Source organism: Chiloscyllium punctatum, chromosome 7 (assembly GCF_047496795.1).
Source record: "Chiloscyllium punctatum isolate Juve2018m chromosome 7, sChiPun1.3, whole genome shotgun sequence".
Lineage (NCBI taxonomy): Eukaryota > Metazoa > Chordata > Chondrichthyes > Orectolobiformes > Hemiscylliidae > Chiloscyllium > Chiloscyllium punctatum.
Window position 1 is genome coordinate 121155968 of NC_092745.1, and position 18451 is coordinate 121174418.

Consider the following 18451-nt stretch of genomic DNA (forward strand, 5'->3'; position numbering starts at 1 on the left):
ATTAACATTCCAAATCCATTGTGACTCTTGTTCAGAATTCAAGAAGAAGAATCATATCAGACTCAAAATGTTAACTTTACTACTCTTTCCCACAGATGCTGCTAGACGTGGAGTAGATTTCCTCCCCTTTTGAATTATGACAGTCATTTGTAACATCAATGAGAGTTTTAAACTGAATTTAAATTCCGCCAATATCATAGCAGGATTTGAAACCACAGCCAGAGCACAAGTCCCGGCGTCTGGGTTTAGTTGTGAGATTACTGCTACAATAACAGCTCCCTGCCAGAACATGATTCAATCTTCTTATACTTTTACATCTGCTATTAAATATCCACACCCCCAAAAGTGAAACCAGAAAACTAGAGATTTATTAGTTTTATTTTTGTTGTGGGGAATTTGCTGGAATCTTATCATCCAGGACAGATTGGCTAAGAATTCAGAGAAATTTGAACTGATTAGATTTGTAAAGGGAGGTCATATGAAATATATCTAATGACATTTTTGAGGAAATCACAAAGGAATAATAACTGATAGTTCTTTAAAAAAAAAATCACAAGGAACTTGATTTGGCATTGAACTGCAACCCAGATTTATGAGAGCAGATGGGAAAATGTTTGATGAAAGGTGTTTTAAACAGTGAGTTAAAACAGTGAAACACTGAGAGTCGGAGAGGTTTAGAGAAGGAATTCAGAAGCTTAGGGCATCGGCTTATGGTGGAGCCGCCAAAACTGGAAATTGTTAGAAGAATGGAATTGGAGTAGTTTAAACATCACAGAGGGTTATAGGACTGGTGGAGATGACAAAAAACAGTGAGGGAAAGACCACTGACTGATGGGAGACAGAAATTACTGGAAAGGGAGCTAATTAGAGGTCAGTGTTATATGAAGGTGGGGAGATTAACAATGCAGGAAGGAGAGGTTTTGAACAGTAGAAAGTAAAGAGTATTGGAGCAGAAGTCTTGTTGGACATGGCTTCTTCTGAAAGTAGACTCTTTAAGGATGAAAAGATTATTAATTCTGGGAGGGAGAGGAGGAGGAGTATTTGAGGAGACAATCTCCTCAATGAAATATGCTCTGGAAAAAATGTAAGGGAAAGTAAGGAGTGTCATTAACAATGAGGACCACCATTTGTGTCAGTATTACTGTTGAATGTGTACAATGCTACAATTGTCTAGATATAGAACAAATTGACTCATGACACACTTGACCCCTTCTCCATCTGAATATTTGACAGAAGTTCATATATGGAGTGGATATGAGCTCAGGTTGGTCTCACTAACCAATTATTCTAATAGTTTCAAAGTATGTTTTAATTAAAATTAGTTTCCTGTGACAGTGTCACTATTTTATTGATCACTATAATTTACTTACATGCAATTTTTTAAACAAATAAGCAGTACACCTGAAATGAATTTCCATGTTGATAATAAAATGGAGTGAACAGTTATGAGAGAAGGTTTTCAGCAGCAGTTAAGCTCGTGCAAGGGCAGTGATAAGCAATGTAATGGAAGGAGGCAGTCTCCGTGAAGGTGAGTATGTGATCAGACGTCTATCTAGGTCCCACATTGATTACAAATAGTCTGTTTTAAGGCAAAGATAGATAGATTTTTGAACAGTAAAGGAATTCGTGGTTATGGTGAGCAGGTGGGCAAATGGGTCTGAGTCCATGAAAAGATCAGACTTAAACATCCTGAATGGCAGAGCAAACTCGATGGGCCAAATGGCCTTTCCTGCTCCTAGTTCTTATGTTTCAACCTCAGAAAGGGAACAGGAAGGGAATTGGAGGAAGTGGCTAACAGAGTTTTGGAGGTGGGATAGTAACCAAAGGTAGGGAGACTACATTGCAGCCAATGTGATAGAAGTGAGGAACTGGCTCCCACTCAAAGCAAAAGATACTAGCCCTCAAGAAAACTTAAATTTGCAACTAATAATTTTTTGCTAGTCGATTATATTAAGAGATGAGGAGACAAGGAGTGGAAATGAAGCTAGGATGTTGATCTATATTGAATCATGAGGGGCATTCAGAGGGTAAACAGACAAGGTATTTTCCCTGTGGTGGGGGAATCCAGAACTAGAGGGTATGGGTTTAGAGGAGAAATATATATAAGGGATCTACGGGGTAGCTTTTTGATGCAAAGGGTGGTGCATTTATGGAATGAGTTGCTGGAGGAAGTAGTGGAGCATTTAAAAGACATTTGGATGGGTATATGAATAGGAAGGGTTTAGAGGGATATGGGCCAAGTGCTGGCAAATGGGACTAGATTAGGTTAGGTTATCTGGTTATAATGGACGAGTTGGACCGAAGGGTCTGTTTCCGTGCTGTTCTTCTCTGTGACTCCATGCATGGTAGCACAGACTGACCCAACTCATATTCCCACATAACTCGGGATAGAAGCAAATGTTGTCGTGTGTTGAGTTAATTGTTTACCTTTTGGTCCATAAAGTGAAATCAGACTGCTGTTCAGGATAAAGTTTGGTGTGAAGTGAATGTACCATCCCTTCTCACCACATCCACTATACTGCAGGGTACATCACCGTATTTAAGGTATGGATCAGCAAAGATCACACCAGCCTAGGAAAAGACAAATAGATCCTATTGTGTGAGGATCACTGGAACAATACACATGCACAAGCATGCACACACACATATATCAGTAACACACACAGAGTCACATTGTCACACACCGGCAGACAGCGCACAGAGACGCGCACACACATACACACACACATGCACTCACATACATCGGTAACACATGCAGAGGCATGTACATACACAGACACATTGGAAACAAATAAAGGCAGACAACAGACAAACACATACACACACGTCGACCACACACACAGTGACACATACAAATACTCGATAAAGGAATGCACTACAATGGAAGAAATGCAAATATTCTTACAGTGCAAGGAGACAGAATTTCTTTGGAGATTTTCTCAATCTGTTACAGTAACTTAGGCCTGTATTGTCAAGTATAAACTTTTTGAATAATTATAGCTGTGTTTGATACAGAATAAATAAACAATAAGCAAGTATAATGTTACATTGTCATCTATGCTAAAGGCAAGTTGAATATTCACCATTGTGTCCTGTTGCCTGATCAGCTGGACAGTACACAGCCAATCTCGACCCTCTCAGTTTCCCCTGCCCTTTAATATTCCTGGACTATACCTTCTCCCATCATTATTTCACCCCCAACCCTGTGTTGTCATGAACAATAGAATAGGTTATATTTGCACAGCCTTCACACATCTGTGCAACAGCTCATTACACAACAGCAATGGAAATCTGACTTCTTGATTTTAAACACAAGAAAATTAGCACCAGTTAAACACAGTGAGCCTAACATGATTTGAACACACAACCTTGTGATCTAGAGTCAGGCACACTCCTGTTGCACCACAAGTCCATAGCCCTGTAGGTAATCTAATATATCAAACATGGTGGCTCAGTGGTTAGCACTGCTGTCTCACAGCACCAGGGTCCCAGGTTTGATTCCAGCCTCAGGCGACTATCTGTGTGGAGTTTGCACATTCTCCCTGTGTCTGTGTGCATCTCCTCTGGGTGCTCTGGCCTGATCCTGCAGGCCAGGTGAATTGGCCATGCTAAATTGCCCGTAGTGTTAGGTGCATTAGTCAGAGGGAAATGAGTTACTCTTCGGAGGGTCAGTGTGGACTGGTTGGGCCGAAGGGCCTGCTTCCACACTGTAGATAATCTAATAATCAAACATCATGAACAATAGAATACCAATCACCCACATCCCTGTGATTCAGTAGCATGTTCCCAGATACCCATTCCCATTCTTTATATCTCCTCTATTCTTACATCCTGTGACAATCCACCATCCAATTTTCTTAGTCTTTGCTTCTTCAGCTCAAATGCTTCCTGATGCCATTAACTCCATTCTCAATTCATCCGTACAGAAGACACTCTTCAATGTTACTGGAACTGAGATCTCTTGCTTAGTATTATTAGATTAGATTCCCTACAGTGTGGAAACCGGCCCTCTGGCCCGACCAGTCCACACCGACTCTCCGAAGAGTAACCCATTTCCCTCTGACTAATGCACCTAACACTATGGGCAATTTAGCATGGCCAATTCACCTAACCTGCACATCTTTGGATTGTGGGAGGAAACCAGAGAATCTGGAGGAAACCCACACAGACACGGGGAGAATGTGCAAACTCCACACAGTCACCCGAGGCTGGAATCCTGGTGCTGTGAGGCAGCAATGCTAACCACTGAGCCACCATGCCACCCCCATTGCTGGAAACTTCTTGCTCAACATGCAGTTCCCTAGTAACTATGGAAAAGCAACAGGTCCAAATGCTTCAACTCTTGAACTCAAAGTACAAGGCTGCAGATTCACTATTTATCTTAAAAATAACCAAACAGAAAAGGACAAAATCCACCATTACAGTGCGGTTTCATTTTATAAATTTAAATAAAAGAAAACCTGTCAGTTACCAACATAAACATTTCACATTACTCATGATAGTAACCACATCCAACCTATTTTCCTTCCACTTCAAATCTGGCTGCTTTTGAATTGACCAATAGTAACATTCTAAAAGAACAAAACATGCATCTGCTCAGTATATTTCACAGGTAATTTTTTAAATTGAAGTCTTAACATCTCAAGTTGCAAGGCTACGTATTGACACAAGAACTCTATCAATTCACTCCCAGCACATTAATGCAATAGACCTTGTCGGAACTACGTATGAACAGTAGACAGTCAGATTTAATACATTATAGATTTTGTGTCAATTTGTTAAACAAAGTTGTCATTCTCCTTCTCAGATAATGACTGAAAAGAATTAGCACTACATAGGAGGCCAGAAAAATCAGTACTGGAAGCGAGTAAACAAATCCTTAGCACACAGTTGGTAAAATCAGTTGAGGGATGCAGTTAAGATAACACACACTCAAACTGCTCCTGATTTGATTGGGATCATGATTAGGCAGCTCTGATGAGGATTACATATTTGAAACTCTGGGAACCCTGACCTCTTTCCATGTAGAATCACTGAATAATACAGCATGGAAACAGGCCCTTTGGCCCAAACTGATCTATGCTTACTGTTATGACATGCAGTAAACCCCTCCGCTAATTTAAACTAGCAACACAAATGATTCACTCTGCGCTGTAACCTGTTAAAATTCAAGAGGCAAAGAGCTATCCCAGAAGTCACTATTTAAAGTAAAAATTAACAACTTTTATTTTTTAAGTCCAACAGAGAATATTAACCAAAAACTATTTACAACTCCTTTCTCTTAAATCTGCTACCTCCCACTCTACAATACTATTCGATAAAACTATCCAGATTAAAATTTACAAAAAAAAAATTCACGTTTCAAAATCAATCTCCTTTGTAGACTTTCCTCTGTAGATTCTCTCCAGGTCAGCCTTGATGTTCTGCTGTGCAAACTCCTTCCCCAGACGGGTACCTTTCAGGAGAGCTCTTGAGGTAGCAGTCTCTGTGGTAGTTCTCTCTCAACTGTTCAAAATGTTTGGTTATATACCCCAAAACATTTGATTGTTTCATTGGTTTTAATATTAGCAAAATACTAAATTCAAATGTGATTGGATTTTGGTATCTTGGGACATAATGTAAATTGATTGGCCAATTTTGCATTTGCTTTTGTCTCATGGCAACCCAGCTACTCTATTTGTGTCAACCATGTGTTACCTTGTTCAGAACACTGTGCGCTGTGACAGGCAGTTTTGCTAGCTTTTCAAGTCTCTTAAAGGTACAGGACCTCTACACCTTCAAAACATTACCATGGTGCCCACTCAACTAGTTCCAATTACCCACATTTGGTCCATATCCTTCGTGCAGACCGGTGTACTCTGTTTTTTAAAAGTATTGCAATCTTGAAAAAGAAAATGTAAACCAGACAGCAACTTATGAGGGAGGTTTAAGATGGGTTGGGCGTGTTTCTACTCACATCTAAAAGGAGGGCCATCTTGTTAAAAGACAAAATCTTGAAGGGAAGTGACAGCGAGGGCTGAGATGATATTTCCTATTATGGGAGGAAAGAAGGACTGGGAGACATAATTTAAAACTAATGGATTTCCCACTTACGGCAAAGATAAGAATTTTAATTTTTCTCAGAGGGTCTTAGATCTGTGGAAGTGTCTTTCCCAAACAACAGTGGAGACTGCGTCACAGAATATTTTTAAAGGTCATGTCAATTAGATTCATACGAGGAAAGTAGAGTGCAGGCCACAGTCAGATCATGCATATTATCAACAGTGGAGCAGGCTCGAGAAGCTGTTTGGCCCACTCCTGCTTTTAACTTACATGTTCATAAGTAGTCAATTTATGAAGAGGAGTCAAGAAAGGTGGTGAGATGAGGTTGAGCCAAATGTCTTTGAGAATGTATATAAGGTATGAGCAGATAGGGTTGGAAATGTGTTGCTGGAAAAGCGCAGCAGGTCAGGCAGCATCCAAGGAGCAGGAGAATCGACGTTTTGGGCATTAGCCCTTCTTCAGGAATGAGGAAAGTGTGCCAAGCAGGCTAAGTTAAAAGGTAGGGAGGAGGGACTTGAGGGAGGGGCGTTGGAAATGCGATAAGTGGAAGGAGGTTAAGGTGAAGGTGATAGGCCAGAGTGGGGGTGGGGGCGGAGAGGTCAGGAAGAAGATTGCAGGTTAGGAAGGTGGTGCTGAGTGCGAGAGTTGGGACTGAGACAAGGTGGGGGGAGGGGAAATGAGGAAACTGGAGAAATCTGAGTTCATCCCATGTGGTGGGAGGGTTCTTAGGTGGAAGATGAGGCGCTCTTCCTCTAGCTGTCATGTTGCTATGGTTTAGTTTCTCCAGTTTCCTCATTTCCCCTCCCCCCACCTTGTCTCAGTCCCAACCCTCAAACTCAGCACCACCTTCCTAACCTGCAATCTTCTTCCTGACCTCTCCGCCCCCACCCCCACTCTGGCCTATCACCCTCACCTTAACCTCCTTCCACCTATCGCATTTCCAACACCCCTCCCCCATGTCACTCCTCCCTACTTTTTATCTTAGCGTGCTTGGCATACTTTCCTCATTCCTGAAGAAGGGCTCATGCCCGAAACGTCGATTCTCCTGCTCCTTGGATGCTGCCTGACCTGCTGTGCTTTTCCAACAACACATTTTCAGCTCTGATCTCTAGCATCTGGAGTCCTCACTCTCTCCTAGATGAGCAGATAGTGAAAGAGTTAAGATTAGGGTTGCTTGGCAAAGGCTCAGCTCGCCTGACTTTGACCAGATAAGAACTTGCAGTAAACAATGAGGTGCTGGAGTCAAGAGTGTGGTGCTGGAAAAGCACAACAGGTCAGGCAGCATCCGAGGAGCAGGAAAATCGACATTTCGGGCAAAAGCCCTTCAGCAGTACTCACTTTCGCCTGATGAGATGTTGGAGGCGACGGTAGCATTTTAACGAGGTAAAGAACATCCATTGTGTAATGCCAGATGGCTTAATCTTTACTGTTGATTGCCACTTGCCAATTGTAATGTTCACCCAATCAATATAGATGTTGCCTTATTTGGATGCTGCTCCCCAAAAGTGATGATGCAATTCTTCAAGAATCTGCTGTTCGAGAGAAGACCGAGAACTCATATCTTTGTGTACATAGGTGATTGCTCTCTCTCCATGGCTCAGAATAAAGGTAAAGAAGGTAGAGCCATACTGTATCTGAGTGTTTGCTTTGACTGATATGGGAATACGGAAACTGCACAACAACCTTGAACATATGTTGAACTGAATTTGAATTCAGATGATGTTACCAAGAAGCAGCATGTAAGTGGAAAGAGGGATCACCAGATACAAGATTGCGAAAATAGTAATTTCATGTGATCCTCTGGTTAGATAAGAACAGAACCAAATGACAACACTACCCTAATGGGTGATAGTTGGAGGGCAAAGGTGCAGTCAATTGGTAAAGATAAATTTTAGCTTGAGCACAATAAGAGGTTCGTTGTCAAATTATGCCACAGGATTTTCCAAGTCCATCTCAACAGTGAATATTGGCATCAATTTAACAACCAAAAGATAACACTTATAGCAATCCAGAGATCCTTTTACGTTTAGTGAAGTATCCACCTTGATCAAAACTGCCCAAGAGATGTCCAAGTCAGGAGGCAGTACTGCTAGCTGATTCAAGTTCACACTGTGACTCAATTGATCGACACTAATAATCTCATTACCTATGCATAGAGCAAACAATGAGAACTAAATCTTTTACATTAACTTTTCTAAAAACCAGTACTGTAAAATAGCCCATTCGTCTGAATAAAACATTTGTTTGACTTCCTTCCACCAAAGTTTTCATTCAACAACTAACAGCATTCATCGGCTCAAATTAATTACCATCTGGAGAGGTCCATCATCATGCAACACAAGCTTTTACAATAATACTATCACAACTCTGAAATGTAGTGTTGCAGCTTTACACACAATACAGGTACTTAGGACAGAAGTCAGCTTTATCTGCTCTGAGAGCACTGACACTAGGGCTTTAGTTTCCAGCTGCTACCTACTATAACCTTGGCCCACTATTAAATTAGAATTCGCTGAGCATTGTAGCACAGTAGTAGCATTCCTACCTCTGGGCTAGATGTTCTGGGTTCAAATCTAACTTGCCTCAGGAGTTGAGAGGTAACATGCTTGAATACAGTGATTCAAAATAATTAAACGAGAATTAGTCTGAACCAAAGAAAGTTGAAGCAGATTAAATTTCTCATGCAGAGGTGTTACTCAGTGCACTATTCAGTTATTTCGGATAGAATAAGGAGTAGCCAAAAAGAACAGCCTAAATGTATTCAAGTGGAAGCTCGGGAAAAATGATGGAGAAATGGCATTGCATGTTACACTGATAGGATGAAAAAAAGGAGGATGGTAGGACGTTCATGCATGGCTTAAATGTTGGCATATAACACTGCAGATGAACAGCTTGCTTTGTTGTGCACAGATTGAAATAGTCACAAATCCTCTGACAGCCCTTAACGAGTAAGTTACAATAAGTGTCCTTTAACAGTTCAATTGTTGCAGCAACATGAACAAATGACCAATAACCAACAAATAAAGAGTGTGCACACTGGCAATTAGAAGAGAAATTAAGAGCAATTATGTCAAACCTTGTAAAGCTTGTGGGAGAGATTTTCAGAACATCCTGCCTGCATATGCCCAAAACATCGACTCTCCTGCTCCTCGGATGCTGCCTGACCTGCTGTGCTTTTCCAGTGCCACACTTTTTGACTCTTGACTCTCCAGCGTCTGCTGTGCCCACTTTCTCCTCGTTGCAATACGGAAGGATCCTGGCATCTCCCACAGTCAGTGCTGCCAGTGCCTGTGACCCACTCTAAGTGCTGCCAGTGCCTGTGACCCACTCGAAATGCTGCCAGGCCTCAGTAATTTCTCTGGTGCTGGCGTGGAATGAATATCCCCCAGCCTTGCCCACTTCTTGCCCAGTGCTGTCCACCTTTCTCCCAGACCGTAAGAATGACCACCTGACATTGCATCCCTGAAAGTTGTCAAGCTGCAGATTTAACCTCTACAGTCCTGACCAACCCCAGAACTAATTCACAATACTTCGATAATCCAACCTTTATGATCAGTTCCGGATCACTTGAAGCTGTCAGCACTGTCAAACCTATGGAGAGGAGGATTTTTAAGCTGTAAAGTAGAAAAATCTCTCAGTCTGGTAAAGGAACACAATAATATTCAAACCCACTGTGTTGCTGTCCTATACTAAAATAGTCAGGTCACCATCTCCAAAGCTCCAGAAAAAAATGTAAATATAATAAGAGATATCATATTCCGACATCAGAAGCAAGTAATTTAATTGCTCCTTGCAAGATATAATTCCCACTTCTCGTGTCAGCCCGGGTATTCCCTTATTCACTGTGGAAAAAAAGGTTCTTATGGAACTCATGGTTAGAAAGAAAAGGCACGTTGAAGATAATCTTTCGCAAGCATCAGATTTTGCTGAGAATTTCCTCAGAGAGACTCCTGCTGTGCCAGTGAAACTCAGACAGATGTTTGACACAAACAAGACCCACTGACAAGTGTGACTGGGTTTTTCAGGGGAAGGTCCAGTAGCTGAGCAGGAGGGGACTTCAGCTGATCATTACACCGCTCAGTCCTTACCTTCTTGTAGGATTGAGTTGTCAGTCTCTGAACCATGTGGGAACCAACTGGCCACGTTCCAGGCAGCAGGATTTTCACATCTGCGAAATGAACTCGCTGTTTGGTCGCTCGGTGAAGATAGGAAGAAGCTGCAGTCATTATTTCCTGTAAAACAAAAACAGACAGGATTCTTAGCAGTGTGGAGGAACAGAGGGATCTGGGTGTGCAAGTACATAGATCCCTCAAAGTTGCCACCCAAGTGGATAGGGTTGTTAAGAAAGCATATGGTGTTTTGGCTTTCATCAATAGCGGGATAGAGTTTCAGAGCCATGAGGTTTTGCTGCAGCACCACAAGTCCCTGGTGAGACCACACTTGGAATATTGTGTCCAGTTCTGGTCGCCCTACTATAGGAAAGATACAGAGGCTTTGGAGAGAGTGCAAAGAAGGTTTACCAGGATGCTGCCTGGACTGGAGGGCTTGCCTTATGAAGAAAGGTCAAATAGGCTCGGACTTTTCTCTCTGGAGAGAAGAAGGAAGAGAGGAGACCTGATCGAGGTGTACAAAATAATGAGAGGGATAGATAGAGTCAGCAGCCAGAGACTATTAGGAAGAAGGTATAAAGGAGACGTCAGAGGTAGTTTTTTTACACAGAGAGTTGCGAATGCATGGAATGCGTTGCCAGCTGTGGTGGTGGAAGCAGAGTCATTGGGGACATTTAAGCGACTGCTGGACATACACATGGATAGCAGTGAGTTGAGGGGTGCATAGGTTTTACATTAGGATTAAATCTTGGCACAACATCGTGGGCCAAAGGGCCTGTACTGTGCTGTACTTTTCTATGTTCTATGTTCAATGTTCTATGTTCTAAAAGGTCGTGCATTCCCTTATTTTGTAGGACAAATAGATCAAGTCTCAGTTGAATTGATTTATGATTTCGATCCCGCTACTATCGAAGCCTTGCTCATGGGAGGGTTCTGTAACTTAGACAAACTGATAATCGGGGGGCGGGAGGTGTGTGTTAACCAAAATTTTCCATTTTCAAATTCTCTGAAATTTAACACTGCATAGAGCCAACTGTCCTCTGATTAGGACATTCTTCTACTTTGGAAACTGGGTCTTTTGGGAACAACTCCCGAACTGGTTTGTGGTTGAAAAATAAGTTTTTATTCATTTAAATGGTGTTGGAGCACAAAGAGATGTAATCAGTGAATCACAACATGCCTAGAGTGTGTAAGCAGGCCATTTGGAAGAAGATGTTCTGAAGACATTCCTTGAAATTTGTATCACAGACAGACAAGGTAGTTCAGAAGGCGTTTAGTGCACTTACCTTCATTGCTCAGACCTTTGAGTATAGGAGTTGGGACATCATGTTGAGGTTGGTGAGGCCGCTTCTGGAGTACTCTGTCCAGATTTGGTCACCTGTTTTAGGAAGGATATTATTCGGAAATGATTTACTAGGATGTTGCCAGGAATGGAGGGTTTGAGATATAAAAATAGACTGAAAAGATTGGGACTTTTATCACTGGGGCATCTTATTGGGTGATCTTATTGGGATATATAAAATCATGAGAGGCATAGATGAGGTGAATAGCAAGGGACTTTTCCCTAGGGTGGGGTAATTCAAAATCAGGGGACATATTTTTAAGGTAAGAGGAGAAAGATTTAAAAAGGACATGAGAGGCAACATTTTTACACAGAGAGTGGTCTGTATGTGAAATGACCTGCCAGATGAAGTGGTGGATGCAGATAGAGTTACAACACTTAAAAGACATTTGGATAATCTGTTTTTGTGAAAAATATATAGTGGGTTTGAAACCTAATGTGTGATGCTTTCATTTGAATGGCGAAATTATTTGTCAAGTTATAAAGTGGAGGTGGACACCCCTCTGAGAAATAAACCAGAATACCCAACGAAGAGCATATCGCCGCATAATCTGTAAAACGGGTGTGAAAAGTGGTGTAACCTGCTTTCGGCAACTTCTGGTTCTTAAATAAAATAAATCCCTGACACTCACTTTGAAACAGGAGAAAGTGAGGATTGCAGATGCTGGAGATCAGAGCTGAAAATGTGTTGCTGGAAAAGCGCAACAGGTCAGGCAGCATCAAAGGAGCCGGAGAATCGATGTTTCGGGCATGAACCCCCAGCATTTTACAAACACCAAGTTCTAACTTCCTGTCTCCCAATTCACAAGTACTTTACCCAACTTTGCAGCAGTAGCATCTTTAATCTTGCAACTATGCCAGGCACCCATTTTAAACTTGGAGTAAGGGAGCACTGCAGAGTCAAAAAGTGTGGCGCTGGAAAAGCACTGCAGGTCAGGCAGCATCCGAGGTGCAGGAGAGTTACTGTTTTGTGCATAAGCCCTTCATCAGGAATTCCTGGCTTATTCCCAAAACGTCAACTCTCCTGCCCCTCAGGTGCTGCCTGACCTGTTGTGTTTTTCCAGTGCCACACTTTTTGAGCCATTTCAAATTACCAGTCCTGATGTATTTGTCCATCGAGTGTATGAGATTGAATCTGGTGACAAAGCCTTGATGTTGAGAATTGTCATGTTGAACAAGCTATTTCTTAAACAATGTAGCTGCAATGCAATATATTGTTATTAAAAATATTCAAAAATGTTTTTGGGTCCAACAGTCTGACCTTTCATCGATAAGGAATTAAAGTAGTAGCAACCTAATGCACCTTGGCTTTACTGAAATAGTATTTCCGGACTTTATTTGACCTGCTTGGAAGTTTGCTGGGGACAGATCCATTTGAGACATTCAACAGGGTATCAGATTGATTGAAAATGTTGTGCAGGGTTACAGTGAAAGGACAAGGGGATGGCACTGTCATGATGTTCATTTGGAGAGCTGCACAAATGTGATGGGCCGAGCAGCATCCTTCTGCACTGCAACAATTCGGTGATTTTCACTTGTCCAGTTTCAACCCAAATACAGTTAAATGCATTTCTGAAAACAACAAAATCAACTTTACTACAAAGCTGGAGTTCAACGTTTATAACTAATAAGCTGTGGCAGTGGGGGGAGGAAAGAGAAGAGGATTGGAGGCCAATGGATGTGTTGAATATTGGGGTGAGCCTTACAAACCATGTCATCGACTTCTGCTATTTTTTCATACCTTCCTGAAACCATTTGTATTTCCAACAAAATAATGTCTTCATCAGCTGGGGAGTTCAAGAGTCACACTGTCACGGAATATAAGGAAATTGTTGCTAATGACTTTATATTGTAGTGCAGTGGTTGAGTAATGCGCATTGATAATTTGAAGTTCATGAAATCTAGCTTTCTCATCAGGTTTATTCACCCAATAAACATACCAGGATGCTCACTTTAAAACATCTGCCTGACATCAGCACAAGATTTGGGACATTAAAAATCATTTTTACTGTTCATACAAATGAGAGAATAGTACATTAAACCACAAACTTCTTATTTGTTATGGACCAGACCAAAACCCTGAAATATTCAGAAGATAGTTACTTATTTCTTATTTTAAAGGTAAATGTAGGTATTGTGTTCCACATACAATGGTTGATCCAGCTACGATATGTGAAGGAATATACAATATATTAATCTACTACAGTTAAAATTCAACTGAAGAAAGAAGGAATTGGAATAACTTAACTCAGCTGGAAAACTTAAGAGTAATAGATGCAGTAACTATTACGAATTGACTGTTCCAATAAAAGAACATCCCATCAACACACCCTTGGCAAAAGACAAATTCAGAAAAATAATTTTGTCTCCCATGAAATCCAGCGACCTAGGAAGTGAACCCCCAGCTTTTGGCTGTAATTGAGAGAGAGAAAAATAACTTCCACTTCTTCAAGCGCACAACAGCAACTACAAAGCTGACTAAAAATCCTCGATCTGTCAGAGCTGGACTACACACAGTCAGGTCGCTTCTATTGTTAGCTTTAAAAGACACCTTCACAAGCTGTTTACTCCAGTGGTTTTGGCTTAAGAACCTGCCTTAAAACCTCTCTTCAAAAGACTCCAGGACAAAACACCCTCTTACAGCCACAGCATCGTCACATTCTGGAAGTGTTGGGTGTGCACATGCTCAGATGTAAAGGTGCGAGGATAAGAAAAGCAAGCAATGCGTTGGTGGGAACACGATCCAGCTGCCATGGAATGAAATATCCCTTTAAAGATGAGGAGTTTAAAGGTGGGTTCATGTGGAGTTGTGGAAATCACAGGCGTTAACAGTGAAGCCAACTGCAGTGGGAGATGGACCCGAGCACTGTTTAAGGGGGGAACAAGGGTGAATGCAGAAGGTTGGGTAATGCAGCAATGAACATCCAGCGATGGTAACGGATCTTCAGCTGACCTACAAGAGAGAGATTTTACACATCATGGTGTTGGCGATGGTCTCATCAGATGGAATGCAATGGTGACAGAGAAACTTTTACAAATGCATGGAGTCTTTACAGGATGCACAGTGCAGATTTAAGAATATATCCACAGTGTTGAGGTTCTTTAGTTAGACCACGAACCGGAATGAGAGACAGAAACGGTTGAATGGCTTTCAATTCTCTTTATTCGGTGAACTTGCTGATGCAAGTTTCTGAGCTGAAACTGCAGCATTGTATCCTGGTGTTTTGTGATTTTTAACCAAGTGCTTTCAGACCACATGTAAACACTGCGGAATCCCCCCCTGCTGTGATCTCAAGGGTTTTTACCAGGTTAGACGGGGACGCCGTCCTGCTCCCTTTAGTTCCCTTTTTATCAATATTGTTGCCACTGGAAACTTTGATTCTGATCTAATGAAGTTTCCCTGATCCAATTAATTCCCCCCTTTTATTCTTCCCTGCCCTGTGGGCTCCTGCTGAACCCCACAACTGCAGGAATGGGTTGTTTTAATGTGGTCTGTCTGGTGATAGTAAAATATACCACCGACCCACGGTTTCATGAATGAATTAGTGAGACCGTGTTGTAGTAGCGATTTATGAATGAGTAAATAAAAAGCGCTTGTGAGTGGGTGAGCGAAGAGATCGGTCATCTCGAATCCTACAACTCTTCCCCCTTTGATTCTATCACAACTATTGACAGAAAAACACAGTCGGAGGCTAAATGTATAATTCTGGATTAGTGGTGCAGTAATCCAGGAGCAGTACTGCTCCTCTGATGCTGCCTGAACTGCTGTGCTCTTCCAGCACCACTAATCCAGAATCTGGTTTCCAATATCTGCAGTCATTGTTTTTACCTGGCTAAATGTATGAGCCTCCCAACTTCAGAGGGGATTCTAAAGACCATTCCCGAGCAGGCATTTGTACCGATCGCTGAATACATGCAGAGCAGCATTGCAAGAAAATATATGAAGCGAAGATAATTAAAAGGTAAAGAATGCCGCCTTGAACAATGCTCGTGCCCAGAGAGCCCAGCCATCCCATTGCCCAACTCCAGGGTGAATATTCAGGGGGATTTTTGAGTTTGCTGACCTCCTTGCGATTTGTCCGAAGGATTGGTAATCTTTTCCGAATTATCAGGGACATAAGTGCATCATTCTTTCCCAATCAGCACACAAGAACCCCCCCCCCCCCCCCTCCCACTTTCTCTGGAGGATCCGGTCATGAGGATGGCAAATAAACTGTGAGGTATTTTAGGTGCTGGAGATGATTTCCTCGAATTCCAGGAGCAGCCATTACTGTTTCATATGATTAGATTAGATTACCTACTGTGTGGAAAAAGGCCCTTTGGCCCAACAAACCCTCCGAAGAGCAGCCCACCCAGACCCACTCCCCTCCAACTAATGCACCTAACACTATACGCAATTTAGCATGGCCAGTTCACCTGACTTGCACATCTTTGGACTGTGGGAGGAAACCCGCGCAGACAAGGAGAGAATGTGCAAACTCCACACAGACAGTCGAACACAAGAAAGACGGATTGCACCTGATTGGAAGAGAATTGAAATACTGGCAGGGAGCTTTGTTGGAGCTGCTTGGGAGGATTTGAACTAGAAAGGTGATGAGGTGAGACCCAAGGTTACAGTGAGGAAAGAGATCAATCTGAGACTGGTAGCGTTGGGAAAATGAGTGAGTCAAACAGTCAGGGCAGACAGGAACAAAGAAGAGAACAAGGCAGGACTGATAAACTGCATTTACTTCAATGCAAGAGACCTAACAGGGAAAGCAGATAAGCTCAGGGTATGGTTAGGAACATGGGACTGGGATATCATAACAGTTACAGAAACATGGCTCAGGGATGGGCAGGACTGGCAACTTCATGTTCCAGGATACAATGCTATGGGAAGGATAGAAAGGGAGGCAAGAGAGGACTAGATTGCTGGACCTCTTGTTGAGATATTTGTATCATTGACAGTCATAGGTGAGGTGCCAGAAGACTGGAGTTGGCTAACGTGGTGCCACTATTTAAGAAAGATGGTAAGGAAAAGCCAGGGAACTATAGACCGGTGAGCCTGACATTGGTGGTGGACAAATTGTTGGAAGGAATCCTGAAGGACTGGATTTACATGTATTTGGAAAGGTAAGGACTGATTAGAGATAAGCTTTGTGCATTGGAAATCATGTCTCATGAACTTGATTGGGTTTTTTGAAGAAGGGCCAAAGAGGGATTGATGAGGGCAGAGTGGTAGACATGATCTATATGGACTTTAGTAAGGTGCTCAACAAGATTCTTCATGGAAGACTGGTTAACAAGGTTAGATCTCATCGAAGACAGGGAGAACAAGCTACGTGGATACAGAACTGGCTCAAAGGTAGAAGACAGAGGGTGGTGGTGGAGGGTTGCTTTTCAGACTCGAGGCCTGTGACCAGTGGTGTCTGACAAAGATCAGCGCTGGATCCATAACTTTTCATCATTTATATACAGAACAAGTTTGATTATCCGAACGAGACGTGCGGGAAGTATTTTGTTCGGGTAACTGATTGTTTGGATAACAGATAATGTTTTTACGGGATCTCGAGATCTTGATCGGATAATCTGAAATTTGGATAATTGATGTTTAGATAACTGAGGTTGTTCTGTAAATGATTTGCATGTGAACATATGAGATATTGTTAGTAAGTTTGCAGATGACACCAAAATTGGAGGTATAGTGGACAGCGAAGAGGGTTACCTCAAATTGCAACAGGATCTTGATCAGATGGGCCAATGGGCTGAGGAGTGGCAGATAGAGTTTAATTTAGATAAATATGAGGTGCTGCATTTATAGGAAAGCAAATCTTAGCAGGATTTATACACTTAATGGTAAGGTCTAAGGGAGTGTTGATGAACAAAGAGACCGAATGCTCCAAGTAGTTGGACTGTTCTGTATCACCTGTTCTTCGTGGAGAAGTTTATGAAGGAAAACACCTTTGACCACAAGTCCATCAGGGAGTGGTCAGCACGTAGTGTCCTTGAGACCCTTTGGGAAAAGGAGAGGGTGGATCCAATCGAGCAGTTCCCTGAGCAGACTGTCAAAGTCATTTGGCAGAATGCCTCATTGCCAGAACTTTCCAACAAGCACCAAGACATGGCTTGGCTGGTGGTGAGAAGGGCTCTGCCTGTGAGATCCTTTATGCACGCCGGGACTCTCTCCCGCACCGCACATTGCCCTTGAAGTGGCTGCAGGGGGAACGAGACTGTCACACACCTCCTCCTGGAATGTGCCTATGCAGAAGAAGTCTGGAGAGGAATGCAGTGGTGTTTGTTGAGGTTCGTCCCGAGCAGTGCTGTGATGCGGGACTCCGCGCTCTATGGTCTGTTCCCCGGGACGCACACCGAGACGAACATCAACTGTGCCTGGAGGATCATCAACTCTGTGAAGGACACTCTCTGAGCGGTCCAAAACCTGTTGATCTTCCAGCTGAAGGAGTTGACCCCGACTGAGTGCTGCAGACTGGCACATTCCAAGGTCCAGGACTACGTGTTGAGGGACGTGCTGAAGCTTGGGGCAGCTGCTGCCAAGGCACGATGGGGAAAGACCACCGTGTAACATCTGCCTGCCTAAGCACAGGGGTCCGACGCAGTAAGGGGGCTCCGCAGACCCCCTGCTAAATATGTGGATAGTAATCGTACAGACCTTTATATATGAATGATTACTCTGTCTCTGTATGCCAAGAAATGGAATGTTTACATATGTATGGCATGACCAATTATACAAATCATCAAAATATTTATGAATAAAGTATATTTTTGAAATAAAAAAAGAGACCTTAGAGTGCAGGTTCATAGCGCCTTGAAAGTGGAGTCGCAGGTAGATAGGATAGTGAAGAAGGCGTTTGGTATGCTTTCCTTTATTGAGTATAGGAGTTGCGATGCTGTACAGGACATTGATTGATTAGATCACTTACAGTGTGCAAACAGGCCCTTCAGCCCAACAGGTCCACAC

General features: G+C 42.4%; 1 pseudogene; it reads right to left on the reverse strand.

Moving 5' to 3' along the window:
* The window catches only part of LOC140479369 (calcium-activated chloride channel regulator 4A-like), a 93072-nt pseudogene that overhangs the window by 40996 nt on the left and 33625 nt on the right, over positions 1-18451 (reverse strand).